Consider the following 12678-nt stretch of genomic DNA (forward strand, 5'->3'; position numbering starts at 1 on the left):
AAAATCTTATATGGGGATAATGCTAATCCGTTATATATATTTCAGCAAAACACATGAAAATATTGGCATTTTCCTGAAAAACTACTTTTCGGAAAACTTTTTCTAGAAATGCATATTTTTTGCGAAACAAACGAGACCTTAGTGTGAAAAGCTGCATACATCAAATCGATTTTTTAATTAATTTCTTTTATCTTATTTTTTTTTCTTTTTTTTTTCTTTTTCCTTTCTTCTTTGGCTGGTGAGCGGCCACAGTGACCGGCCGCCGAGCCTCGCCGGCCTCAAGACGGCGACGCGAGCCGTGTCTCCATGTTGTTGAAGAACACATCTCCGTCACCACCCGCCGCTACTTACACATCCACTCCTTCCGCAATCTTATTACTACTCATACCGGCAATGTTTGGGAATGTCCAGGAAGCCGCTTCCAACTCCTCGTTCCGGGACGCGCTGCCAAAGCCTCTGCCGCATGTGTTGGAGCTGCCGATCTTGTTGGGCACGGCGAGAAAGTTGAAGGCAGAGGTGGCCTTGGTGATGGACTCGGCGGCGTTGAGGAACGGCTCCACTGGCATGCGCTCGTGGCAGCGGGCGAGTGGGTTGGCGGAGTGGATGTCGACGTCTCAGGTGAAGCACAGTGCGGCTGCGTCGACCTTGCAGGTGATGGTGGCCGGGCCCTGCTCGCAGAGCTTGCACATCTAGACGCGCTCGTGGTGCCCGGACAGCTTGCTGGCCCTGTGGATTCGGGAGTTGCAGCCGGACAGTGGAACGCCGCGTCGGCGCGGCAGGACACAGCAGCCGTGGGGGACTTGCAAGAGTCGCACAGCTTGGCCGGCACGCTCTAACTTCTCGCGAAACCCATCAACGAGCGATGCAAACTCATCACTACGGATCTTCGCATCGACGTAGAGCTCGAGGCGGCGAGGCAATCCAGGAGCTCGCCAGATCAGGCGAGGCCGCGAAGGTCGATCGAGGAATCGGAATGGCAAGCGTGTTGGAGGAGAGAGAGACTGTGAGGAGAGAGAACGGGGACGGAGGAAGAGCAGGAGAGAAAGGAAAATTTTCTTTATTTCAAAAAGTTACACAAGAGAGAAGTCTCAGATTGAGGGAAAAATGATTTCCCTTTCTAAAAAAAGGAAATCATTTTCCTCAGATTTAGAAGGATATTTTCCATTCATTGGAGAACATTTTCGTTGACCACATATTTTTTACCTCCAAATACCAGAAATCGAGAAAATTTTTTTATAAGAAAATACTTTTCGTGAAACAAACGGAGCCTAAATGTATTTCAAGCTTATGTAAAGTTGGAATACATGAAGGGTAAGCAGTTTAGAGCACATTACTCAATGGACGAAATTTGGTTACATACATGTGGAAGCACCAGTTCCCGCTGCAGATGACACAACACCTAGACTTGCTATTGGTTCTATCAAAGCCACCATAGACAATGCTCTTCAAAATATCCCATTAACGAGGTTGATGGACTTGGGCAACTTGTGGCGTTTCGGCTAGTGTCTGAGTTCCAGTTTGTGTTGGTACTTCCACTTGTGCTTCAACATCACTCGTTTGTGTTGTTTCGGCAGCTGCCGCTTCTGCCGTCCCTCTATCAACGTCAACTGTCATGTCATCTACTGCATTTGCGATCATACAGAGTCATGATCAGATACTTGAGCAATAAATAGGTGCAGAAAGGTTGCTCTTAGAAGTCCTTATTCTGAGGACAAAGAGTGAGCAGAAACCCAGAAAAGTTGGTGAGTGGTGTCTTGCACCTTAAATGAATTTCTCTTTAAGAACATAGCTTACGCAATCAGCTCTGGCAAGGTGAAAGAGCAGTAAGCATTAATATTCTGTCAATAAGATGTACAACAGTCGCATGTAACCTTCTCTGTTAGCGAAGGAACCATAAAAGTTTATAGGTGTCAATGAGATGTACTACTTTCAGGAACAGGAGCTCCTAGACGAGAACATCATACTGATTCCGGCTACAAAGAAATTGAAGGAATTACGAATGGCATCCAGCAGAACCAACAAAAATATCCCATTACTTTAAGCAGCACTCTTGGAAAGTGATTGTTTACCCAACATGCACAAGGCTTATCAACAAAGAGATGCACACAGAGAAGCACGCACACACGACCCCTATGGAATAGAACGGTGATTAGGCACTTTATTGTTTGTTTTGCAAACAGACTTCAACAAGAATTGAATTAACCGACCTATGGTTTCTGATTTAAAAATATCAACGAGAGAGAGAGGCACGTGTTAAATAAAAGGTCAAGTTGTTGACTTGTAGATTAAAATGCTGCAAACTGTCAAACAAGTCTATTTATTGACTTGGCCCAAAAGTTAATTTCTCATGTCCGTTAACAACATTTCATACGATAGATATAAACGATCATTGCAGAATAGAACAAGGTGACTTGCGTGATGGGAAAGTCAATGGAGATTCGGTCAAGATTAAGGGATTTGTTTCCTAACTACATTGATTATTCTCCTGATTAAATAAACTAAGTTTGAAAAATTCAAAAAAAATATGAAACTTGTTCCTTGAAAACAGGCTTCCTCCTATGGCTCCCTTACTGATGCAACCCGAGCTTGATTGCAATGCGTGCGAGCTTCTCGGTGTCCATGTTGGCTGCTTGGAGCCGGGTCAGCGACCCGGGTCCCAAGTCCGGATGTCGGAAGTGTAGTTCCTTAGCGAACAACAAATTGAGCACTGAGTCGCCCATGAACTCCAACCTCTCGCAGCAAAACGTCCTGTCCACGAATGAATGATGAGTGAGAGCTTCTTGGAGCACTTTTTATTTTTGAACTTTTATTGCAAGGTCTCTTGAAGACGTCATCAAGACTTGGTTAGCTCTCGACACGAGTCGATTTTGGTTCAGAACCGCTTTTTTTTGGGTGTATGTCGAGCTCTCCCGATTCAATGATATGCGCCTCCTCTTCTCCTTTTACCTCGTGATCAGAAAGTGTTTCTTCCTCCTTTGAAGCATCCATGGCGAACAGAATCAGATCGAAAAACCCCAAAACTTGAAACGAGGAAGAGGATTGCGCTAACTTGTGCAGGTTATACGAAGAGATTATTTGGCGAATGAACTGTTTGATTACAGCCAAGTAAGATCTTTTTACACTAAGATCGTCCTGTATAGCTAAAAATCTATTCAGTTGGCAATGCACAACTGTAGTTGAATTAGGAATTGTTCTTCTAATTTCTCCATGTCATTGATGCAGACTGAAGATTTATGATCCTGTGGCATTCCTTGAATGGACTATTTTGGTACTGAGAATAAAATTGAAAACCTAGTAAGCAAAGAAAGTAATCCAAGGCGATGTCGGGCAAAGTATGTGCATGACTATATTATAAGTCTCGAAACATGATCCCTCGTGAGCTTGACCTAATACATGTCGGACAAAGAACATTTTTGTTATGAGCCTCGAGACATAATCCTCATAAGCTTGATTAAAGATTAATATTATCTTTAAATGGATAACGCGGGCGCTCAAGACCCTCCGGGAAAGCGAGGCGCGTTGCTATCTTAGGTTGAGGTTCCAATCCCACTTCATAATAATTAGAACTCCTTACTTCGTTTCAAGACTCTCCTAAATTACGGCACTCCCCATATCACATATTCAAACATTTGAGCTGATTCATAGCCTAAAACGTTTTTTTTTTCATGTATCTTGAGAATGATGACTAAATTATGAATTGAACCTACGTCTAGGTAATATTAAATTAATAACTTCAATTAAAGACTGAGTCTATGACTAAACCTAATTCAGAATCTAAATCCTAAAACTAACTCTAATTTAGAATCTAAATCCCAATCTACTCCTATTTGTTGAGTTCTAAAGTGATTAGATGGATTAAGTAAAGACCGACTTGTACTAAGCAAAGTCCGCAAAGCCGTAAATGGATCTTACTTAACATTCTGCAATTGAGTGCCCCCACTTAATCACACGTCGATACATATTCAGATGAGCAACCAAATGAGTAATAGAGCAAGTAATCATGTTCAGCATATTTCAATCGGCAAACATATCAATCAAGGAAAGTCAAAGTCAATTAGTCAACTTTACAAGTTGACTTTTCTGTTTTACACCTATCTATCTAATTTAATCTTAGAACTTAGACTGACCAAATGACATTTAAATGGGGTGCTTGACACATGCTTAAAAATTTTAGGAAGTCTACATTTCAAATTTTTCTAATTCTTCCCCTAAAAAACATAATTTGCAATTTAGCCCCTAATATCCACTTTTCTCCTAAACAGACCCAATTTTTCTAGAGTTCGGCAAACATAGCAAATCAACTCAACATGTCACCACAATTTCCAGTCTAAAATTATAAGATGTGGTCTACAACTTCACAGTTTATCAAATTTAACTATGAAGATTTACGCCTTTTACCCAAATAGTTAGACTGTTTTTGAATTCCAAACCAATTTTGACTCCGATCACGAAACATGATTAAATTTTCCAGTTTAGAAAATCAAAATATCCTTTAAAACTTATTAGTTTATGAGTTTTCAAAATTCAATCATCTCAACAGCGTTCTTTTAAAAAAATTGTCTTAGTGCAAGTCGAAAATCTGTACCTTACCAAAAAAAAAAAAAAAAAAATCTGTAACTACATTGACATCTAATTGGTTTTGAGTTTAAGATTTTCGAAATTTTAAATTTTTAAAGTAGAGTCAACAGGCAATGCTAAGAATAGAGCTATCTTCCTAGTTTCCGGATTTTGTCCCTAAATTTCGGCTAAGTTTTGACCCACCAATCTCTCTATTCTCTCTCTCCTCTAACCGTCTCCAGTTCTTGCTTTCTCATCTTTCCGATGAGGTTGAACATCACAAGCTACCATCCGGAATCTTCTCACGATGGAGTTGGATCATCGTATTCGCCTTTGTTTGCATCGATGGCGGCATACTCCCTCGAGGAATTCCTTCTCAAAATCTGATCACATATATGTGCATAACAGGTTCACATCATGATAGATAATTTCGATTCATCCATTTCAGTCTTATTTCATGTGATTTCAGAATGTCTTCCCTTGTGTTTTTGTCCCATGTACCCGCGTCTTCATATGTATCCTGGTGCTGCTGTTCAATGGTTGTTGCCGGAGGGGAAACAACTCGAAATGGATAGTGTGAGCGTTAATATCTCCTTCTGGTTTGTCTACCGCCTTTACTCTATGAACTTATTTCGGTCGTGACTTGGTGTATCTGTTTGTGAATGTTCTATTTCGGTGATCCTCTTAGACTTATGTGCCTCCTTTATCAGTTTGATGTTATTTAACCGATTCTTGAAATTTAGTTAGTCTTCGCTTTTAATTGTGATGCAGACCTCTTATGCACGATACTTAAAAAAACTCTTTATGCCATTCCTAGAAAGCTTCAAGGGTGATGTCTAAACGAACTTGCTCTCTTTGGTGTTATCATTCGTCCTGATCTTGCCTTGAATTCTCAATCAAATTGGAGCTCACTAGATTGGGAATTTTTTCCCTATTTTGAGGGGCTGAAACAGAAATATTGGATGGTGCTTCTAGTGTGATAACATGTACAAATGTCAAATATATTTGTAGGAACACAAAAGCTTGTAGTATGTACATAACAAGATTGGCTAGAGTAGCTATTCTTCAAAATTAGAATAGAGAAAAAAAATAGCACTGGAATAGCTATACCCCAGGTTGGTTCATATAATAACTATTTGAAGACCATGTTTCGCTTCCAAGATTTAGACAAGGAATAATCCAACTAGTTTTAATCAATAGAATAATTAAAGCTCAGTGCATGTACTGTTACCATAATTCCCAATTTGTATACTTTAAAAGCTATGAATTTAAAAAAAGAACTTGTTTATGTAGCCGCAGTGTACATTTGCATAATTTTGGAAAGGTTAAGTCTATAACAATTTGCGAGTGACCATTGGTTGGGGTGGGGGGGGAAGCAGCTGCGGTGTAGCTGATGGAGGTGACCATGGAAGTGGCTGGTGGGTTTGGTGGATTAGAAGTGATGGCGGTGGACAATTTAGGTGATGTGGGGATTTGTTTTTGCTTGTTTTGTTTTTGTGGTGTGGGGTGGGCGGGGGGGCAGGGTTTGTGGGTGGTTGGGGTGTTGGCCATTAGTGCCAATGTTTTCAAAACTGGAATAGATTGGCCGATTTGATTAGTTGGACAAGATAACATAGGTCCAATGCAATTATTAGTGCAAAAGCGACAGTGGTCATAGCTGGGATCAAGTTGGCGTTAACCCTGTTGATCTTACCAAACCCGATGTTCAAACGAGTCAAATAGTTGGGAAGTTTCTCCCCTCGTTCATCTCCTCCAAAACAATATGGTTGCGTCATATTCCATATAAAACCTCCTTCTTTTGTTTGACGGTAGTTTGGAATAAGATTTTTACTTTTAAGGATCTCATGAAACGGAATTTCATTCTCACGATTGGTGTTGCATGTGTAAGAATTCTGCGTAATATGTTGATCATCTCTTCCTTCGTTGACGTGGTCTTAAGCTTTGGAATCATGTCCTTAACTTGTCTAAGGTGGCACGGCTTATTGCAAGTCATGTCATTCGGTTTTTTCATTATTGGAACGCTTATGTAGGAGGCTTAATTTCTAAGAAGTCGCCAAGCGCTTCACCGGTTTGGGTATATGGTGCATACGGAAGCAACACAACAAAACAGTTTTTGAGGTCCTAGAATTTTGTGTTTTGCTTATGTATTGTGCTCTTTTATTCGGATTCGTAAATCTTCTGACTTCGCATAGTCTTGTGATATTTTTCTTTCTCTTTTGTCTTTTTTTCTTTCCTTATAGAGTGCTTATGTACTGGGATTTTTATTTCAATGTCCTTTATTATAAAAAAATATTCACTGGGTCAACTAGCTAGTACTGTTACATGTTGGACATGGATAACCAAAGTGAAGCCATTCCTTGTTGCACTAGAACGAAAGCTATTCCCACGGGACCAAGAGATAGGCATATCTATTCTGGTGGAATAGTTGTTCTTGATGTTCTTTCAATGAGCTGTTGCATTGGCTATTCCATCAGGAGTAGATGGGGAATAGAATGGCTTCTCCGGTGTATCTAACATGCTATAAGATATGCTTGTGTTCTTTCTTTTCCTTTATTTGTAAAGATGATTGCAATTTGTTATTACCACAAGTTTTAAGAGTTAAAGTGAGACACACCACTGTCATTAACTTCACAACATTGGGATAAAACAAAGAAGCCATATTGCCAGAACCGGAACTCTCTTTATATAATTATGTGTGGTTTTTATCCTTTTCGGATCAAAAAAATGGTGGAACTAAGTGAAACCATTCTTATGGTGCTCCTGAAAAGGATTTCTTTTCTACTCTGAAAGCAACAATAAGCATGGTTGAGAGAATGAGGCCTTTTCATTATGTCTTCCATGGAACCAGGGAACCATCAAGCTCATTAATTTTGTTAGCCTTCTCTTCATTGAGACCTCTACTTCTGCTTTAGATGTTTTGGAGCGAGAGAGAGAGAGAGAGAGAGAGAGAGAGAGAGAGAGAGAGAGAGAGAGGAGTATGACGAGGGATTTGAAACTTGCTATTTGGTTGTGAATTTTTTGTTCTCTTGCAGTATAGCTGGATCTTTTGTTGCTTATCTATCTATGTTGATATGCCTTGGAAAATCCCAGGAAGAGTTGCTTGGCATTTCCACTAGAGAAGTATTTGCTTGATAAATGAAGAGGAGATTTCTGAAACACTTGTGTTATATGTGATGATTTATGCTTTGTAATTTTAGATTGATTTTCATTACATCGACGACTCTCTTGATAAAAGAGAAAGATTTTCATAAGAAAGAATTTCCATTTCTATGTAGACGTCAAAAAATTTCATTTTTTTATATGTATTTTGCTTTTGCTGTTAATAAGGCTCTGCAAAGAAGTAGCAAATCTAAGATCTTTCTTTGCAAAATCAACTAGTTAGAACCATTGACCAAAAAAACTTACTCAAAACCGACAACTTTCAAAATATAAGTTTCAGCTTGTAAATAGGTGCTTTCGTGTTTTATGTGTCAAAATAGCCTAGTCATAATACTGCAGTAAAGTGAGACAACTGGTGAATGCTATATTTAAGTATTCATTGTGTTGAGGCTTCTTGAACTCAAGGTTTTGAAAGGAATTTGTTTTATGACTGACAAAGAGGAAATATTCATATTCGTTGCTACCCCTCTATCAAATTTAGGTGATCAAAAAGGTGTATTTTTGGAGATAGGGGCAAGAATGGGTTGGGTCAAGCGGGCATTTGCCAAATTGTGGACCAACTCGAGCACTCAAGTTAGAGACTTTCGATGGACGCCTTGGCTTGGCCTGATCTCCCAATCGATACCGAAAAGTATGTAATCCTAATATACTGAATTTGGCATATCACTATTTTCAAATGGTTTTAGCTCCATCGTTTATTTGCTCAAAAGAAAAGTTTTCATGATTAACGCTATCTGCAAAAATATTACAATGTCAAGTGATTAATTATAGTCTTCTAGGACTTCTTTTACATACATAGGCTAAGCTTTCTCTAAATATAAAGTTTAGCATTTCTGGTTTCCTTGGATAAATACATTTTTTGTTCCTTTCTTACTCTTGACCCGATTAAAACTTTTTTGATAGTATGAAGTAAATTTGGGAATTCAACCACACCAAGGCTTGAGGCAAGGAAGTCAAGTGTCACTGTTAAGACATTTATTTTAAGTAATGAAAACTCTTGAGAGAGAAATGGAAGGAATAACAAAATAGAAGGATAATTACTGTTTTAAAAACTATTCCTTGCATTTTCATCTTGGTACATAAATTTTGGCAAAATAATGACTCTATAAAATACCACATAGATTGCTAGATCAACAAAATCAACTAGAAGATAGGCAAAATGATAATCTTCATCATCAACCCCCCATGCGATCGAAGGGCATGAGAGAGCTCTCGAGGAAGGTCACGACCCGATTGCGTCGATGTCGACCCTACAATCCTTTGCATCTCAACCTCTCATGCTGCATACCTTCATTTGGTATAATTACCTACAAGCTTCCTTATCTTGTCCAGTGTTAGTCCTCGTGTCTTCGGCATTATCTTGTATAACAATACCCACATGATGCTTTGTAAACGTCCCGAACAAGAAAACGATCTCGCCAAAGGCGATCTCCTTGCACAGCCATAAGAATATCGATGATGACACTAGACCTACACCCTAGTTAATGGCTACGCCCATTGCACTCCCTTGTGTGCATAGCCTCGGTGGGAAAATTTCAGAATTGCACATCAATGTTATCGGGGCCATCTCAATGAAGAAGAAAATCGTGTAGAATAGCATTGATACAATGTACATAGTGAGGTTCTCGTCACTGTTTTCGACTTTACTGAGGAACACCCCAAGGGAGACGAGCGAGAAGAACATCCTGTCAATGTTGAATAGCACCAATGGCCGCTAGCCAACCCAATCAAGGAGGAAGATGGGGAGAAGCATCCACACTGTATTTATGACGCTGACTGTTGTGGTTGCAAAGAGCTTTTTATCGGGGTTGGCGATGTTGGCATTCGAGACAATTCAATGGTCTTGGAGAAGGGTGTCAATATCGGAGGCCCGTTGGAAGTAGTGTATCCCAACTATGCAAATTGTTATGTGCCAAGCTGACGAGGTTCGATAGAAGAGGAGGAGATTCCGCCATCCGGTGCTCTCTTGGGTGACCTGGATAACATAGTCGTTGCACTTCTCAAGGATACCAACTACCTTCTTAATATCTTTATAGCGGAGCTCGGCCTCTTCGTTGAAGTTGGAGATCATTTTGAAGACTTGTTGCGTCGCCCGGGCAGCCTTGCATGATGAGCTTCCGAGGGGATTCCAGCATAACTAGGACCCCTATAGTGAGCAAGTAAGAGGAGACTGCTCCCAACTTGAGCATGACACGCAACTCGAGGTCAAGGTGGACTTTAGGGATGAAATAGTTATTGATGTGGCAAAAATGGCACCGATGTTGTAGAACACCTAAACCACCAACATGACTTAACGCAAAAAAAAAAAAAAAACATGATACATAAATTAGGAAAATGAAAAGAAAGAAAAGTCAGTAACTATTTCTTTCCCAAAGTCCAACTCGACCTTGGATGGCGTTTCATGCTCAAGTTGGGAGCAGTCTCCTCCTACTTGCTCATTGTCATAGTCTTAGCCATGCCAGAATCCCCTCGGTGGCTCATCATGTAGGACCCTTGGGTGACGTGATGCAAGTCCACAAAATGATCTCCAACTCTAACGAGGAGGTCGTGCTCCGCTATAATGATATCAAGAAGGCTGTCGGCATCCCTAAGGAGTGGAACAACCATATTGTCCATGTCACCTAGCAGAGCATTGGGTGGCGGGATCTCCTCCTCCTCTACCGGATCTCACCATCTCACACATGATGATATGCATAGTTGGGATGCACTGCTTCCGACAGGCCTTTGGCATTGACACCCTTCTCCAAGCATTGTCTTGAACACCAGCATCGCTGATCTAGATAAAAAGCTCTTCGTAACTACTACAGTCAGCCTCATAAAGACAATGTGCATGTTCTTCTCCATTTTCCTCCTTGATCGGGTCGGCCGATGGTCGTTGATACTATTCAGCATCGGTGGGATGTTCTTATTGCTTGTCTCCCTTGGAGCATTTCTTAGTGAAGTCGAAAACTATGACGAGAACCTTACCATGTGCGTTGTCTTGACGCTATTCTATGCGGTTTTCTTCTTCATCGGGATGGGCCCAATCACGTCGATGTGCGGTTCTGAAATTTCCCCGCCGAGGCCGTGCACGCGAGGGAGTGCAATCGGCTTCACTATCAACTAGGGGATGAGTCTAGTATCATCATCGATATTCTTATGGTTGTTCAAGGATGTCATCTTTGGCATGATCGTTCACTTGTTCATGACATTTGCGAATCATCATGTGGATATTGTTCTACAAGATAAAGAGACACGTGGTTTAATACTGGAAAAGATAGAGAAGCTTTTTGGTAATTATACCAAATGGAGTTTTGCAGCAAGGGAGGTTGAGATGTAAAGGATTAATAGGGTCGACGGTGATGCAATCGTATCGCAACCTTCCTCGAGAGCTCTCCCATGTCCTTTCGATCACAACGGGAGTTAATAATGAAGATTGTTATAGTGCCCATCTTTTGGTTGATTTTGTTGACCTAATAATCTATGTGGTACTTTATTCGGTCATTGTTTTGTCAAAAGTTATGTACTAAGACGAAATGTGAGGAATAGTTTTAAAAATAGTAATTATCCTCTGTTCTATGTTTGCTTCCATTTCTCTCTTAAAGAGTTTTCATTGCTAAAAATAATCATCTTAACAATGACACCTCACTTCCCTACCTCAAGCCTTGGTGTGGTTGAATTCCCAAACTTACTTCAAACTAACGAAATTTTTTTAATCATATCTAGAAGTTGATCTCAGTAAGAAAGGAACAAAACACGCATTTATCCAAGGAAACAATAATTGCTGAAATTTATAGTTTTTAGAAAGCTTAGCCTATATTTATGAAAGAGGTCCTAGAAGGCTACAATTAATTACTTGACATTGTAATATTTTTGCAGATAGCATTAATCATAAAAAATTTTCTTCTGAGCAAATAAATAGTGGAGCTAAAAACATTTGAAAATAGTGATGTGCCGAATTCAATATTCGAGGATTGGATACTTTTCAGTATCGGTTGGGCGATTAGGCCAACCCAGGGCCTCCACCGAAAGTCTCGGACCTGAGTGTTCAAGCTAGGTCAAAATTTTGGCAAAAGCCCACTTGACCTAGCCCATGCATGTCACTATCTCCAAAAATGTATCCCTTTCTGGTCATGCAAATTTCAAATAGTGGTAGTAGAAAGTATCAATCTTTTCTCTTTGTCAGTTACAAAAGAAATTCCTTTCAAAACCAAGATCTCAAGAGGCCTCAAAACAATGAATACTTAAAAGTTCCAGTGCATCATTCCATAGTTGTCTCACTCCACTGCAATATTCTCATTGAGATGTTACACATAAAGCATGAAAGCATCTTTTTACAAGCTGAAACCTCTATTTGAAAGTACTCGGTTCTAAGTATTTTTTTTTTTATTGTTGTTGTTGTCGATGGTTCTTACTGATTGATCATGCATAGAAAGAACTTAGATTGGCTACTTATTTGCACAGCCTTATTAATAGCAAAAGCAAAATACATATAAAAAAATAATTTTTAAAAGTCTACATAGAAATGGAAATTCTTGCTTGTGAAATCTTCCTTTTTTTTTTTATCAAGAGAGTATTCAATGGAATGAAAATCAGTCTAAAATTGTGAAGCATATAGTTTTACATATAACACAAGTGCTTTAGAAATCTCCTCTTCATTTATCGAGCAAGCACTTTTTTAGTGGAAATGCTAACAAAAATAGTGGGCTTGATGGTTCCATGGAGATATTTTAGGAGATTTTAGACAAGCACATGCTTGCCTAATTTATGTAGCATTTTTTTTTGTTAATACCATGAAAATCACAAACTGGTATACTTATGACAAATTTATCCTAAACTAATGTTTTGACCACTAAAAATTCTAAACTGGTATATTTGTGACAAATTTTTCCTTCATTAGTTTCCATTAAATTTTACCCTCAAATTGCTGAATTATATGATGCGTGGCGGTTGACGGGCGTAACAGCTTGGGGATTTTACCCC

Source organism: Rhodamnia argentea, chromosome 1 (assembly GCF_020921035.1).
Source record: "Rhodamnia argentea isolate NSW1041297 chromosome 1, ASM2092103v1, whole genome shotgun sequence".
Lineage (NCBI taxonomy): Eukaryota > Viridiplantae > Streptophyta > Magnoliopsida > Myrtales > Myrtaceae > Rhodamnia > Rhodamnia argentea.